Genomic DNA, 15,727 nt, shown 5'->3' with positions numbered 1-15,727 from the left:
ACACTCCATGTCCACCCAGACAGCCTTGACCTGGGGTGCGAACATGACTGGTCCTGACCCCCAACCCACCCTGTTCCTGCTCCAGGCAGGCCCTCCCCACCTGAACCCCCCTTCACCACCACCCCTCAACACACACACACACACACACACACACACACATACACACACACATACACACACACACACACACACACACACACACACACACACACACACGGTGAGGGACATAGGGCTGCTCAGGTGGGATCAGAGTGGTGGCCTGGCCTGAACAAAACTGCCCTAAGCCTCCCTGTGTTACCTCCAGGTCCTGCCGTGCAAAGGGCCACAGCCATCGTCTGGGCTGAGTCTGGATCCAGCGGCGGGCACGTGGGAACATACTCTCATCGCTGCCTCTCTTGAGGCCTCGGCCTCGGCACACGGGGAGACAACACGAAAACATGGTGTCCTCTCCAATGCCTTTAGCCGAGTGAGACGGGAAGGGGCAGTTATAGAATGTGGTGCATGGTTACCAGGTTCTGTTAGGCTCTATCGTCAGGAAGTGAGGTCACTGCTCATGTCTGAGGAGATGCTCGGGGTAGGGGACCCACGGGTGACCTCACTTCCTGACGATGGAGCCTAACAGAACCTGGTAACCATGCACCACATTCTGTAACTGCCCCTCCCATCTCACTCGGATAGAGACATTGGAGAGGACACCATGTTTTCGTGTTGTCTCCCTGTGTCCCGTGGCTGAGGCCTCAAGAGAGGCAGCGATGAGAGTGCATTCCCACGTGCCCGCCGCTGGATCCGGACTCAGCCCAGACGACGGCTGTGGCCCATTGCACGGCAGGACCTGGAGGTAACACAGGGAGGCCCAGTGTGGGCCAGGCCATCACTCTGATCCCACCTGAGCAGCCCTATGTCCCTCACCGTGTGTGTGTGTGTGTGTGTGTGTGTGTGTGTGTGTGTGTGTGTTGAGGGGTGGTGGTGAAGGGGGGTTCAGGTGGGGAGGGCCTGCCTGGAGCAGGAACAGGGTGGGTTGGGGGTCAGGACCAGTCGTGTTCGCACCCCAGGTCAAGCCTGGCTGGGTGGACGTGGAGTGTGGGTGGCGCCCTCTGCCCGAGGTCTATCCCGAGCCCTGGAGGTGACTCTCATTTGCCCTGGGTGGAGGTCTGTGCAGACACAGGGCTGGGCCTGATCCAGGAGCAGAAGGTCCAGGGGGCAGAAGCAGCAGCGACTAGGGCCGGGCAGGGCTTGAGTCCTCCTGACTGGCTGCCGGTCACTTTCATTGCAGAGCTCAACCCAGATCAAGGTGGAGCAGCAGCTGGTGGAGGAAGACCCCTTCCCCATGTCCAGGAGTGAGGGGCCGGTGAGCCACACCACTGAGGGCCAGGGAAGGCCTGAAGTGAGTGTGGCCACCTGGGCGTCTGGGGAGCCAGGGCCCGTGGATGGATGGAGGACTCCTCCACCAAAGCCGTCCAGGCCCAACATGCCGACAACCTCGAAGCCACTCAGTCCCAACATGCAGATGGCCATTTTCAATTCCATGCTGAAGTACTATGCCAGTGTTAATGACACCAGGCTGGAAGACCTGGAGCCCAAGGAGGCAGAGCCCAAAGGTGAGAAGGTGGGGAGGTGTGGAAGTGGGAAGGGTGGGGGAGGTCCATGTGAGTTTATGGGGAGAAATTGTTGTCAGACACACAGGGAGCACCCCCAGAGCCTGGCCAGGAACAAAGACCAGCCTCTGACCACCCATGTGCTGGACTTGGGGCATGGAGGACGTCCTGTGGTGGGTCCTGGGCTGTGGCTGTGTTCTGTCTTTGTAGGACAGATGGACATGCAGGCCCCTGGGTAATCTTTTCTCCTCTCCCAACTCCAGCACCAGCCCAGGAGGCAGCTCCTCCTGTCACACCGGAAGTCCATCCTGAGGAGACGGATGCAGAGCTGGAGGCACCTCCACCTCCAGAGCTTCCACCACCTCCAGCAGCCTCTCCAGCTGCAGCTGTGGAGCCAGGGCCGGGCCCAGACGAAACCGAGGCCCCACCACCACTGGAGGAAGAACCCTCCCTGGAGCCCATGCTGGTTCCTGCCTCAGAGGAGGAGCTTCTTGCGGAGGAGCCAGTTCAAGGGCCACTTGTTAAATGGGCTCACCCTGTCCCAAGGGAAAAACTTGTTATACCCCCACTCCTTGATCTTTTCCGTTTCTTTTATTTTTTTATTTTGTTTTTATGTTCTCCATGGCGTGATTCTGTTTTTTATCTTTTTATTTTTCTTATTTGGGTTGGTTTTTTTTGCTTATATTATTATCTTTTTTCTGTTTTTAGCCTTCATTTTTCCATTGTATAATTTATTGTAAATAATAAATAAATGAATATTGTTCATATTTTAAATGGTGCCATTTCTGAGCATGAAGTACATTCCCATTGCTGTTTAAACACCACCACTGTTCCAAAAAATTCAAGTGGAAGGAACACTTCCAAGCTCCTTCTATGAAGCCAGCATCACCCTAATACCAAAACCAGATAAAGACAACACAATGAAAGAGAATTACAGACCAATATCCCTCATGAACATAGATGCCAAAATCCTCAACAAAATTCTAGCAAATCGGCTCCAGCAGTACATCAGAAAGATCATACACCATGACCAAGTAGGATTTATCCCAGGAATGCAAGGATGGTACAATATCCGCAAATCAATAAACATGATACATCACATAAACAAATTGAAAGATAAAAATCACATAGTCATATCAATTGATGCAGAAAAAGCATTTGACAAAATCCAACACCCTTTCTTGATAAAAACTCTCAACAAGGTGGGAATAGAAGGCTCATACCTCAACATAATAAAAGCTATATATGATAAACCCACAGCAAACTACATACTCAATGGACAAAAACTAAAAACATTTCCCCTAAGAACAGGAACGAGACAGGGATGCCCACTCTCACCACTCCTGTTTGACATAGTACTGGAAGTATTAGCCATTGCAATTAGACAAGAAGAAGAAATAAAAGGCATCCAAATTGGAAAAGAACAAGTAAAGCTGTCTTTATTTGCAGACGACATGATATTGTACATAAAAAACCCGAAAGACTCCGTCAAAAAACTAATAGACTTAATAAATGAATTCGGCAATGTAGCAGGATACAAAATTAATGCCAAGAAATCTATGGCCTTTCTATACACCAATAGTGAACTTACAGACAGAGAGACTAAAAAGGCAATCCCATTTACCATCGCACCAAAAAAATTAAGATACCTAGGAATAAACTTAACTAAGGAGGTAAAAGACCTATACACGGAAAACTACAGGACACTGAAAAAAGAGATAGAGGAAGATGTAAACAGATGGAAGAACATACCATGTTCATGGATTGGTAGAATCAACATCATTAAAATGTCCATACTACCCAAAGCAATCTATAGATTCAATGCACGTCCCATTAAAATACCAACGGCATATTTCACAGACCTAGAAAGAACTCTCCAAAAATTCATCTGGAATAAAAAAAGACCCTGAATAGCCACAGCAATCCTGAGAAAGAAGAATAAAATAGGAGGGATCTCAATACCATTTTTCAAGCTGTATTACAAAGCCACGGTTCTCAAAACAGCATGGTACTGGCACAAGAACAGGCATATAGATCAATGGAATAGAAGAGAGAATCCAGATATCAACCCAAACCAGTATGCTCAATTAATATTTGATAAAGGAGGCATGAACATACAATGGAGTCAAGACAGTCTCTTCAATAAATGGTGTTGGGAAAATTGGACAGATACATGCAAAAAAATGAAACTAGATCATCAACTTACACCATACACAAAAATAAACTCAAAATGGATACAGGACTTAACCTTTTGCACTCGGATGTCGAGTGTGACTTGACACGGTTAGCATCGGTAGCAGCTTGAATGTCGAATTGTATTGAATGTATCAATAATTTGAAATATAAAAAAATCCAAATAAATAAGTTTGTATGAAAAGAAACTCTAGTTTTTTATTATACTGCCGCGCTTTGTAAAATCTGGGGTATTTAAAAAATTAAATCCCGAGTAGAATAAAGGAATCAAGAAAAAAGCAGCGAGTGCAAAGGGTTAAACATAAGACAGGAAACCATAAAAATACTACAGGAATCCACAGGCAGCAAAATCTCAGACATATGCCGAAAGAACTTCTTCACTGATACTTTCCCTAGGGCAATGGAAGCAAAAGAGAAAATAAAAAAATTGGACTACATCAAAATAAAAAGCTTTTTTACAGCAAAAGAAACTATCAACAAAACAACAAGAAATCCCACTGTATGGGAGAACATATTTGCAAATGTTATCACTGATAAAGGTTTAATCTCTAACATCCATAGGCAGTTTATGCAACTTAATATAAGGAAGATAAATGATCCAATAAAAAAAATGAGCAACAGACCTAAATAGAACCTTTTCAAAAGAAGACAGAAGGAAGGCCAAGAGACACATGAAAACATGCTCAAAGTCACTAATTATCCGAGAGATGCAAATCAAAACGACAATGCAATACCATCTTACACCGGCCAGAATGGCTATCATCAACAAATCAACAAACAAGTGTTGGCGAGGATGTGGAGAAAAAGGAACCCTCGTGCACTGTTGGTGGGAATGCAGACTGGTGCAGCCACTGTGGAGAACAGTATGGAGTTTCCTCAAAAAACTGAAAATGGAACTCCCATTTGACCCAGTAATCCCACTCCTGGGAATATATCCGAAGAAACTAGAAACACCAATCAGAAAGGATATATGCACCCCTATGTTCATAGCAGCACAATTTACAATAGCTAAGATTTGGAAACAGCCTAGGTGCCCGTCAGCAGATGACTGGATCAGAAAACTGTGGTATATCTACACAATGGAATACTATGCTGCCATAAAAAAGAAGGAATTCTTACCATTTGCAGCAACCTGGATGGAATTGGAGAACATTATGCTAAGTGAAATAGGCCAATCAATGAAAGAAAAATACCACATGATCTTACTCATTTATGGATAATAAAGAAAATTATAAACTGTTGAACAAAAAGATAGATACAGAGACAGTAAAGCATCAAATAGAATGTCAAATTACAGCGGGAAGGTTAGGGAGAGGTGGGGGAGATAAGAGATCAACCGAAGGACTTGTATGCATACATATAAGCATAACCAATGGACACAAAACTCTGGGGGGTGAGGGCATGTATGGAGTGGGGGGGGCAATGGTAAGATATGTACAAATATAATATCTTAATAAATAAATAAATAAATAAAAATAAATAAAAAACAGGAAAAAAATCAATGGAAAAATATCCTTGGGCGAGGATTAACAAAAAAATAAAAGCTAAAAAACTAAAAACAAACAAACAAACAAACAAACAATAAAAAAAAACACAAGGAAAGAAATAGCAGAGTTTAACTGGTTTATACTTAGCAGTAGTAGCTGTGTGAGGACGGTGGATGATGAATAGTTACTAAACCTGATTTCACTGAGAGAAATCCAGCCAGACTTTGTGACAGTTAACCACCACCAACCAACCAAACAAACAAACAAAAACACTACCTGACATGGAACTGGGTGGATTAGAAGTAACGTATGTGAAGCACCTAGCACAGTGTCAGGCATATCATAATTATGACTGAGGTTTAACAGAAAAATCTTTTTAAAGCATTTCATGAAGATTAAATAGAGGTTAAGGATAAACACAGAGAGTCTGTTGATTTAGTTTTTGTTGGTTTTGTGTTTGTTCATTTGTTTCTCCTTTTGCCTATTTGATCAGTTGTTTCTCTGAATTAACCAAATTTCTACTGGCTTGGAAATTAATATGGTCACAGCTATTCACAATCAATCCATAGTTATGGATTTCTACTAGGTGAATTTCTGGAAAAAAAGATGAAGTTGGATTCCTCACTTCACACTATTCACCAGGATGAACTCCAAATGAATCAAAGATCCATCTGAATTATAAGAGGACTATAAAAGAAATATGGAAAACTTTTTATAACCTTGGAGTAGGAATGACCTTTCCAACTATGGCTCATAATTCAGATGTCAAGAAAAGATCAACCAATTCAACTACATACAAAAAAAATAGGCAAAATAAAGAGACAAAATACTGGGAAATTATTCTATAAAGGGCTAATCCCCATAATATTAGTATGTTTCTGGAAATTGGAAGAAAAAAAAAAAGACCAACAATCCAATAGAAAAATGAGCAAAATATAAGATTGGGGGGGAGGGGAAGAAAATGCAATTGATCCTTAAACATATGGAAAGATTTCAATTGTAGTCATGATAAAAGCAATGCAAAAAGAATACCAAACTAAGTTAGAATTTCTCACCAATCAAATTTGCAAACATCCAAAAGTTTAATTAAACATTTGGTTGGCAAATTTGTGGGGAAATCTGGACTCTTCGTGCACTCCCAGGGGAATGAAACATCTATGAAGGAAATTTGAAAATATGTTTAAAAATTATAAATGCATTTATCCTGGCAATCCTACTTCTGAGGATTTATCTTAAGGATATACTTGCAAACCTATAATATAACTAGAGGCCCGGTGCACGAATACATGTATGGGTGGGGTCCCTTGGCCTGGCTGGCAATCAGGGGCTGATTGGGGCAGGACAGCAGGGGGAGGGGGGAGGGACCACGGGAGGTTGGCTGTGGGAGTGCACTGACCACCAAGGGGCAGCTCCTGCATTGAGTGTCTGCCCCCTGGTTGTCAGTGCACATCATAGCTACCGGCCGGTTGTCTGGTCGTCTGGTCATAGTGGTCACTTAGGCTTTTATATATGTAGATGTATGTATCAGAATCTTCATTACAGAACTGTTTGCAACAGCAACAACCTGGAAGCAACTCACATGTCCATTTAAAGAGGTCTGTCTGGTTCTGTAACTGTGGTTAACCACAGAATGGAATACTCTGCAGCCCCTTAAAAAGATGAAGAAGCCTTCTTGGTATTGACAGAGAAGGAACATACAGATAGTTGAGTAAAAAATATATAAAACTGGCTGTAGAGTATGAGACTTTTTATCTAAGACAAGAAGGTGATATAAGTACATATTTATATTTGCTAGCATTTCTATAAAGAGGTACTAGAGAAAAACGAAAACTGAATAGAAGAAAGTGGTTTCCTGCAAAGGGTAAGAGATATAGAGTGAATGAGGACTGGGGGAGCTAGACTTCCCAGTGTATTCATTTTAATATCATTTTGATTTTTTAACATGTGAATGTGTAACCTATTCATAAAATTAAACTTAATATGTATGCATTAATTGCCTGCTATGTAGAAAATCCTGTGTTTGGTACTACAATACTAACACTTTTAAAACAGCTACAATGAATATTTTCAGCATCTATATGCTAGACATGGTATTTTTCATTGGCTGGTGGAGGTCGGGGAGGAAGGGAACTCATGGTTTATAAGTTGTATTAAAGTAAAGTTTCCACCTTTGACTTGTACCTCCCTCCCTCAGGGCATAGCAGGTATACGATCTTAGGAAAGACTGAACACATGAATAAAAAGATAAATTTCAATAGTGCAGAACAGTACTAAATAAGTACTGAAGAAAAAGTGCTCTAGCTCAAAAGAGGAAAAAGTTCCACTGAACTAATACAGAAAAGCCTCAGAGGAAGTAAAATGTAAAATGGGTCTTAGGTATAATATAAAATTTTTTTCACAAAAGGTTCTTCTACAGAACTTTTTCTGTAGAAAAATACTTTTTTAGAACTGCTCTGATTTTATTGATTTTCTAGAGAGTTGAGGTGAAATGTAAGAAGGAAATGCCCCATCATTTCTATATTATTTCTATTCATTTCTATTCAATTATCAAAAAGTGAATAACCTTGCAAAATTAGTTTTTTCTGGTCATCTTAGTACATTAAAACAAAAATAGTACATGGAAGTAACAGTTGGGTTGAAACTCATAATTTTAAGCAGTCTCATTTCTTTATTTTATTCCTAATTTAAAATTGTAATCATCTCAGGAACTTTTCTCTTTGACAGCTTTTGCAAACAACTTCTCTGCGTGGCTTGGCCAGAATCAGAAGCGTAAGTTTCCATTCCTGGTCTACACTTACAAAGAGGCTTCATTTCATACATGGTCTTAAGGCCCAGTGATGAAGAGGGAGCACACCCCTGAAGGAATCATTTGTCACAACTCTCGGGATTGGAACCGCTCCTCTAACACCTGAATGGCATCTTGCACAGCCAGCCCTTCCTTGACCCTTTACCCCCAGAAACTATTGCCACTGTTATCTTGAAGCAGCTATACCTGCCAAGAAGTTCTTAATGCTGACCTGGAAAATCTCATACCTTCAACCCAGTGGTTCTACTGCTAGCCTCGGAGCCCGCAGACAAGACAAAGTCAGCCCACCAGAGTGAAAGTAGTCACTCCAGAAGAATCATTCTGCCTTTCAGTAGCTTGGAGTTAGGATGTGGGGGTGGGGAGGAGAAGGGGAGTGAATTAATGTTTTCTTCTTGTTGTTGTTAGTTTGGTTTTAAACACACCTTTATAACTTTTACATTTAAAATAGTTAGGTACCAATATTTAGATTAATTGCAAAATATGATATTACAACCAATAGTACATGTACTATTTAGTCATCTAATTGACCATATTCACATGAAAAATAACATTTTCAACAGCATCTTAAACATGTAAAATAATTAGCAGAATAATAATTGTCTGCTGAGGATGCACTAGACTAGAGTATTTCAATAGCCCCCTTTATTGCAGAACCAAGGTGTTCAAAGAAATAACATTTAGTGCTGTAGTGATAAAGAGACAAGCCAATTCTCTTCCACCAAAGTTATGGCTGCACAGAAATAAGGTGTTTGAACGCTTTCCCTGGAGAAAAAGAAAACTGTTTTGAACAAAGTGCTGCCACCTAAGTTAGTAATACCTCAAGCAAATTTCATGGCTATGTAAGGAAAGAATTAGCCTACTCATTTGGGAGTTTAGTGGGTTTTGGAACGCCGAAAGTGACAATGAGGTTGGGAATGGATTGGCTTTGGGGCTTGTTCTGCTTTATAAATAATAATGAACCTTTCCCAACATGAAGTAATGTGAAATAAAATTTAAAAAATCTGTCCCTAGAATATAAAATTACCTCTTAACCCAACTTGCATTTCTCCACTCCAAACACATTTTCTGAGAGTTCTACTTAGAGAACGAAAGCTGCTGTATGATAATTAATTTCAACAAGCACTTGGCCGACTGAGCTGGACAGTATACAAGCTTCTCTAGACAAGTGAGACTTTGAACTGCACTTTTTACTTCACAATGACATTACTTGGGCATTTAAGAGCATCCGAACTGCAACTTCACTTGTTGTTTTTATCCTTCATTTGGATTTTTTTTTTCTTTTATTTCTTCTTGAATACACAAGCAGTCTGTAACAACTGTTAAGAAATGCGGGAGATAATTGGATTTTGGTGTACCAAAACTAGAAAGGTATTAGGTATTTGCTATTCATCAAAGGAACCAAATGTTTTCTTTTCTTTTTCCCCGGTGTTCAGAAAAGAAATGTGCACATCTTCTGACGTATAATGTGCAGTTCATTAGTAGGAAAAGGGCTGTAGAGTTAGATCCTTATGTCATTTCCCATGCAGTATTCTCATTCTTTTCTCAAAGTACTATTTGGTAAAAGCAAGTGATAGTCTTGAGATGTGATCAGCAATGTTAAGCACCATTTCTCTTTTATATCCCTACACATGGAACATGGGCAAGCAAATAACAAGCCATTTCTGAGCAGAAAGATAAATTCTGAAAGAACTCATACTTTGATTTTATAGTAATAACTTACCTTTCATTTATGCACTTAGTTCAGCGATTTTCAACTGGTGAGCTGCAAGAATTTTTTTTAAATATATTTCTTTATTGATTTCAGAGAGGAAGGGAGGAGAGAGAGATAGAAACATCAATGATGAGAGAGAATCACCGGTCAGCTGTCTCCCGCATGCCCCCCCCCCCCCCCCCCACACACACACACACACACTGGGGATCAAGCCTGCAACCCAGGCATGTGCCCCCGGCCGGAATCAAACCTGGGACCCTTCAGTCCGCAGGCTGACGCTTTATCCACTGAGCCAAGCCAGCTAGGGCTGCAAGAATTTTTAAAACATGCAATACCTGACTATTTAGTTAGGGGCACTGACCTCTTTTCCCTTACACTGTCAAATAAAAAAAAATGACAACAGCCAACACAACCAGCCATCTGGTGTGAATGAACCAAAATTATACCAATTTTTTTAGTCAGATCGGCAAAAAATATAGTCTGTGTGTGCTACAGAATTTTAGTAGTTTATGTGTGCCATGAGATGAAAACAGTTGAAAAACTGCTGATCTAGTTTATTGTTCTATGCTAAATTATTTATGCATGTTTCTGTTTATAATTTATATGAAAAATTATAAAATCTTAATTATGGCAGAAGACATTTTGTAATTTCCCAAGCAAGCTACTAAAAAGATGAATAGCTCTCTATGTATTTTAAGATGAAAAACAATGACATGACAATTCATTCCTTTTTACATTTCTGAAAACAGATTTACTGTCTGTGACTCAGTTGCTTGCTCTCACAGAGTTCTAATTAACTTTCATGATAAAAACTTGTCAAATTCCATTACTTCTATAAAGGTGGTACTATCTTATCTTTCATAATCAAATTTTAAACCCATGATTAATGCCATGGGTACAAAAACAGGTTAAAAATAATGTGTCTGCATTTCTTATCCTTTTATCTTGGCAGTATATGAAATGCTTTCTTTTATCTATCTAGAAATTGTGATGCTTAAGTGGCCTGTTGTATGTGTCACCTAAAAATACAATGACATTCAAATTAAACTTCTCCTTATTATGTCAATGGAGATCATGTGCCGTATTTGTAGCTTAGTAAAATTCTGTAGACAAATCTATGCCCTGATTAAATAAATTTTGTTATTTTTGTTTTTGATGGGAACTCGGGTTAAACTGCATTCAACATTTATTGAGATCTAACATAAGCAAGGCACTATGCTTAGAGGCAATAGGCAGACAAGGGTGACTCAGACAAGGTCCTTATCCTCAAGAAGTAGTCTAGTGAGCACATAAGACATACTAGCCTTATGTTGATAAAGCAGAAAGAGCTCTTACCTGTTCACTAGTGCAAAAAGGTGGTGGTTACAGAGCTGGCCCAAACTAAAGGTGCAACCTTGAGCAAGTCTCTTTGCCCTCTTAGTATCTTCATTTCAAATGAAGAATAGACTTATTCAACAAACACAAATTGAGCATCTACCATCATAGGAGGAGCCAACCTTAATGAGCAATTACCATGTGGCAGTTATCAGGGTAAACATTTCACATTGACCGGCTCCTTTAATCCTTAAAGCAACCCCATTTTCAAGAGGAGAAAAGTGAGGCTCAGAGATGTTAGGTAACTTCCCTAAGATTACAAAATGGTTGAGCGGGATTCAAGCCTAAAATTGATTCAAGCCCAGAAGCTGATGCTTTTAAATCCTACAATGTGTTGCTGCAATCACCTCTAATAGCTTCTAACTTCAATATTATATGACCATTGTTTGCCCCCAAAATGTAAAATATAAATACAAAGAGTTTGGGTTTTACATTAATAATGGAGATTAAGGGTGCATAATAGAATAACACATTGCTTCCACCTGGGGAAATCTAGGAAGACTTCCTGAATGAGGCAACACATAGCTGAAAATTACAAAGGAAGAGTAAGAGTATTCTGGGCTGAGAGAACTAAGTGAGTGGTTACAGAGCAGTAAACACTCATGGATCTGCCAGGAACACGGGGAAAGGGCAGTAAGAATGAAGCCTTGAAAAGTCAGCCACAATCAGACTGTGGGGAGCCTTTAGAGTCATGCTGAGGACCCTAGACATCACAGGAAATGGGAAGCGACTGAGAGTTGAAGAATATTAGAGTGAAATGATTAGGGGTTTTTTTTTGTTTGTTTGGGGATTATTTCTTTGTTTTGTTGGGGTTTTTTATTGTTGTTGTTTTTAATTACTTACAAATAACAATAACAGTTGTCAAGGTTGCCAAATACAGGATGAAAATACAAAACTAGTATGACTACACTAGTGACAAATAATTTAAAATGTCATTTTTAGATGACCCAATTTTCAATAGCAACACAATTAAAATATAACTTGGAGAAATATCACAAAAGATGTGAATTGTCTCTTCTGAGAAAATTATAAAACCTACTTAATAAATATGAGAGAATTCGTAAATTGAAAGATATACCATGTTCAGAAATGGAAAAACAATAAGTTGATCTATAAATTAAATGCAACACCAATGAAAATGTCACAAAGGTTATTTGTGGAATTTTACAGCCCAGTCAATCCTTAATGTTTACATGAAGGAGAACGGGCCAAGATTGTCAAGTTAATTTTGAAGAAGAAGAAGGGTTGATATCAAAAACCTCCCCCAGTTGTCAAAACATTTTAAAACAAAGTGACCTGAGAATGGCCCAGAGACATTAGTGTGGTTTTATATTTCTTTGCTGGGTTAAAGAAATCGTGCGGAGAAGGGAGATCAGAAAGATGACACCGATGACAAAGGAAGATGAGCCCCTCCACAGCGCCTGGGGTACTTTGAATCAGAGTGAACCTGATCCTTAAACAGAGGACCCAAACTCTTAAGTAAAGACAAAAACTATTTTCAAAAGAAGCACTTGCATCACAGGAGCCTAGCCTAAGGATAATAATTCTTAGTCATTGGGAGTCAATTTCAGTCAGCCACCTGGCATTGCTAATCATCTGATATGTGCTAATCACAAAGGAGTCAGAAGATATAATTGTAAGTACACTGTTCTGGATCTCAAATAGCCTTTGACAAAATTGAGAGGCAGAAGTCACACATGAAATAACTAAAGAACTACCTACAAAGCAGCATACGAGTAAGTAGAATAAAGCAATATATAAATATAGTACTGAGAGTTGCAAGTATAGCAGTATCAAACCATAGGCAGATGTGCACAGGGAAATATTCTGAGGTGGGTCTATGGCTAGAGAGGGAGTCATCGTCATTGAGAGCACTGCCTGCATTTGTCCACCATGACTCAGGCACCAAAACCATCAATGTGCACTGTTGACTGCACCTAAATTCCATCAAATTATGACCAACTTGTCAAAATACAACTTCAAAATCTGTATTTCTCTGTAAGAAATTAACTAATGACCCTGTCTAAGATTTAAGAAAATGATAGGCTTGTCTTCCCACTTCTTGTTCTCTTTTTTGCTGTGTTTAATGATGCTGCAAAGAGCTAGAAATTTCTTCCCCCCGGGACTCTTTATTTTGGGCCTTAGACCACTCACAAGTGTTGCTTTTGAGTTGCAGAGCACCAACATGGGAGGAATAAAGGTTTAATGCCTGGTGGGGGTGTTGATTCCTTTCTTTGAGAAATTTATTGGCTTAATGTTTAGACAATCATGAGCCCCAGGAGGATCTGAAAAGAAAATACATTGTATCCTAATGATGTTCTCTTTCAGGGCTATTGCCTACCTTTGTACATCTTTAGAAATATAGACTGTTAGCTTTCTAAACCATTTATATCACACTAGCTCACAGAACTAACTTTTATATCCAGGAACCAAGATTTCAACGGGAATTACCTTAGTTTGGTGCTGCTCATCCATATTCCAAAAGGTAATGTACCATATTGCAGGTATATTGATAAGTCTGAAATGATTAAGGCAACCACATAAAACCTCATTACTTAAAAGAAATTAAACTCACTGGTTTATACAGCAATATTCCTCATTCATGTCCAACATCAGATCACTCACATGCCAGTGCAGTTGAATATAATTTGCTGTAATCTTGGTAAATGGGAGGTAATCAACAAGTCCTCAGCTCCAGCTCTGAAGCGGCACATAATAATTTCTGAAATACATTAATAAAGAGAGATGGCTTCCCAACAATAACTGACACTTGTAATGTAGCAAGAAGGTTCCCTGAGTTCTGATATTATATTTATTGGAATTATAAGTAGGTACATAGTTTAAAAGGTTTGTAAGTCATTGGTACTGCTTCTGTTATTCATGTGTAGTTACTAAAGTTGATATTAGAGCCACCATTTCTTGAGTGTGCTGTTGTAAAGTGTAGCTTGCTTGATCTCAGGTGAGCCCCACAGCAACCCTGTGAGAAATTACTCTGCTTGCATTTTGCAGCTGAGGAAACTGAGACATGGAGAAGTAATGCCCAAAATCTCATAGAAGACAATGCTTACACCAGCTCTGATTCCAGAGCCCAAGCTCTTAACCATCTGCTCCCCTAGTTGTAGAGCCTTTTGTATGATTATTCACTAATTATATGTAGAAAGGTGGATGGCCCCAAAATTTCTAAATAGGGCTTAGAGGTATCGTTCTGCTTAGAAATGGAGGACTAGGGCTCTTGCCTGAAGCTATATTTCAATAGCAAAATCTATTTTAACTTAGATGGTATAATTATTTTGGGTGGTTTATTTGGGGTGATTAACACTCTGGAGGGGAGAAGAGGTAAAGCCCTCTCAAGTCATCTTTTGGTACTGCCAATATGGGTCATGTTACTACATACTTAATATCACTTTCTCTTTGGTTTCCTGGAGAAGGGATGCGTGCTAGGATTTATCCTCCTTTTACACATTTGAGCTTGCACGTACTATGGACAAACAATACTAAGTCCTAACCACTTTTTCCCTCGTGATTTTTTTGACCCGGTCCATTGAAAGACATACAAGGTACTGGTACACAATCCTATATAATAAGAGAGGAATATGCTAATTATCCATGAGGCGTAATAACCAACCATATAATGACCAGATCATGGATCTGCAGGAGGGTGGGGCAGCGAACTACAAGTGGGCGTGAAAAGCTACAGGAGGGGGCAGGGCAGAAAGCTATGAGGGGGAGGTTGGAGGGGGGACGGAGGGCGGGGCAGCAGGCAGAGAGCTACTGGGGCAGGGAGGGCTACTAGTACCTAAATAATTGTTCATTTAGATGTAGGGGGAAATATTCACCTTCACAAAGCATTAGGCATGCAAAGCCACTTTCTTTATAGATCTTCTTTCTCATGGTCATGCACAAAAGTTAGGCCTTGGTGTTTGGGCATTTCTCTCTTAGGAAGCATAGTTGTTCTGGGTTGATATTGCACCAAACCAGAAACCTGTGGAAGACACAAGGAAATTGTTTTGCCTTTAGGCAAAACGGTGAAATAGAAAAAACTATTAGAAAACTATTCGTCGGCTGGGACTTCATCGGAGCCCCGATCTTATTCTGAAGTGGGGGGTCAGCATAGCCCCCACTAGGACCATCTGAGAAAGCCGTCATCAACTCAGTTCCAGCCGGTGTGGGCAGGACTCCGTGGCTCTGGAATGGCACAAAACTGGCCCGAATCAGCCAGCTCGGTGGCTTTGGGTAAACAATTTAATCTCTCTGAACCCCAGTTCTGCCCTCTGTAAATCAGGGATGACACTCCATCCTAGATATGTCCGGAGGATTAAGCATAATTCTTCATGTAGACGGAGGAGCACAGCACCAAATACAGTAGGAACCAGATAAATGGCAGCTACTTGGTGTCCTGATATAAGCACTGGGCAGTGAGTAAGGGGTGTGTTTGTAGGTTTGAAGGAGTCGTTTGTATTTTTATTCCTCAGTGAATGATAAGGATGTGCTGAATGATTTTTAAAGATGAAAACTGTGATGTGTCACTCATCTGCGGAGAAAAACCTGCAAACACAGTTGC

This window comes from Cnephaeus nilssonii, assembly GCF_951640355.1.
Source record: "Cnephaeus nilssonii genome assembly, chromosome: 14".
Lineage (NCBI taxonomy): Eukaryota > Metazoa > Chordata > Mammalia > Chiroptera > Vespertilionidae > Cnephaeus > Cnephaeus nilssonii.
Note: the sequence above shows the minus strand (reverse complement) of the source record.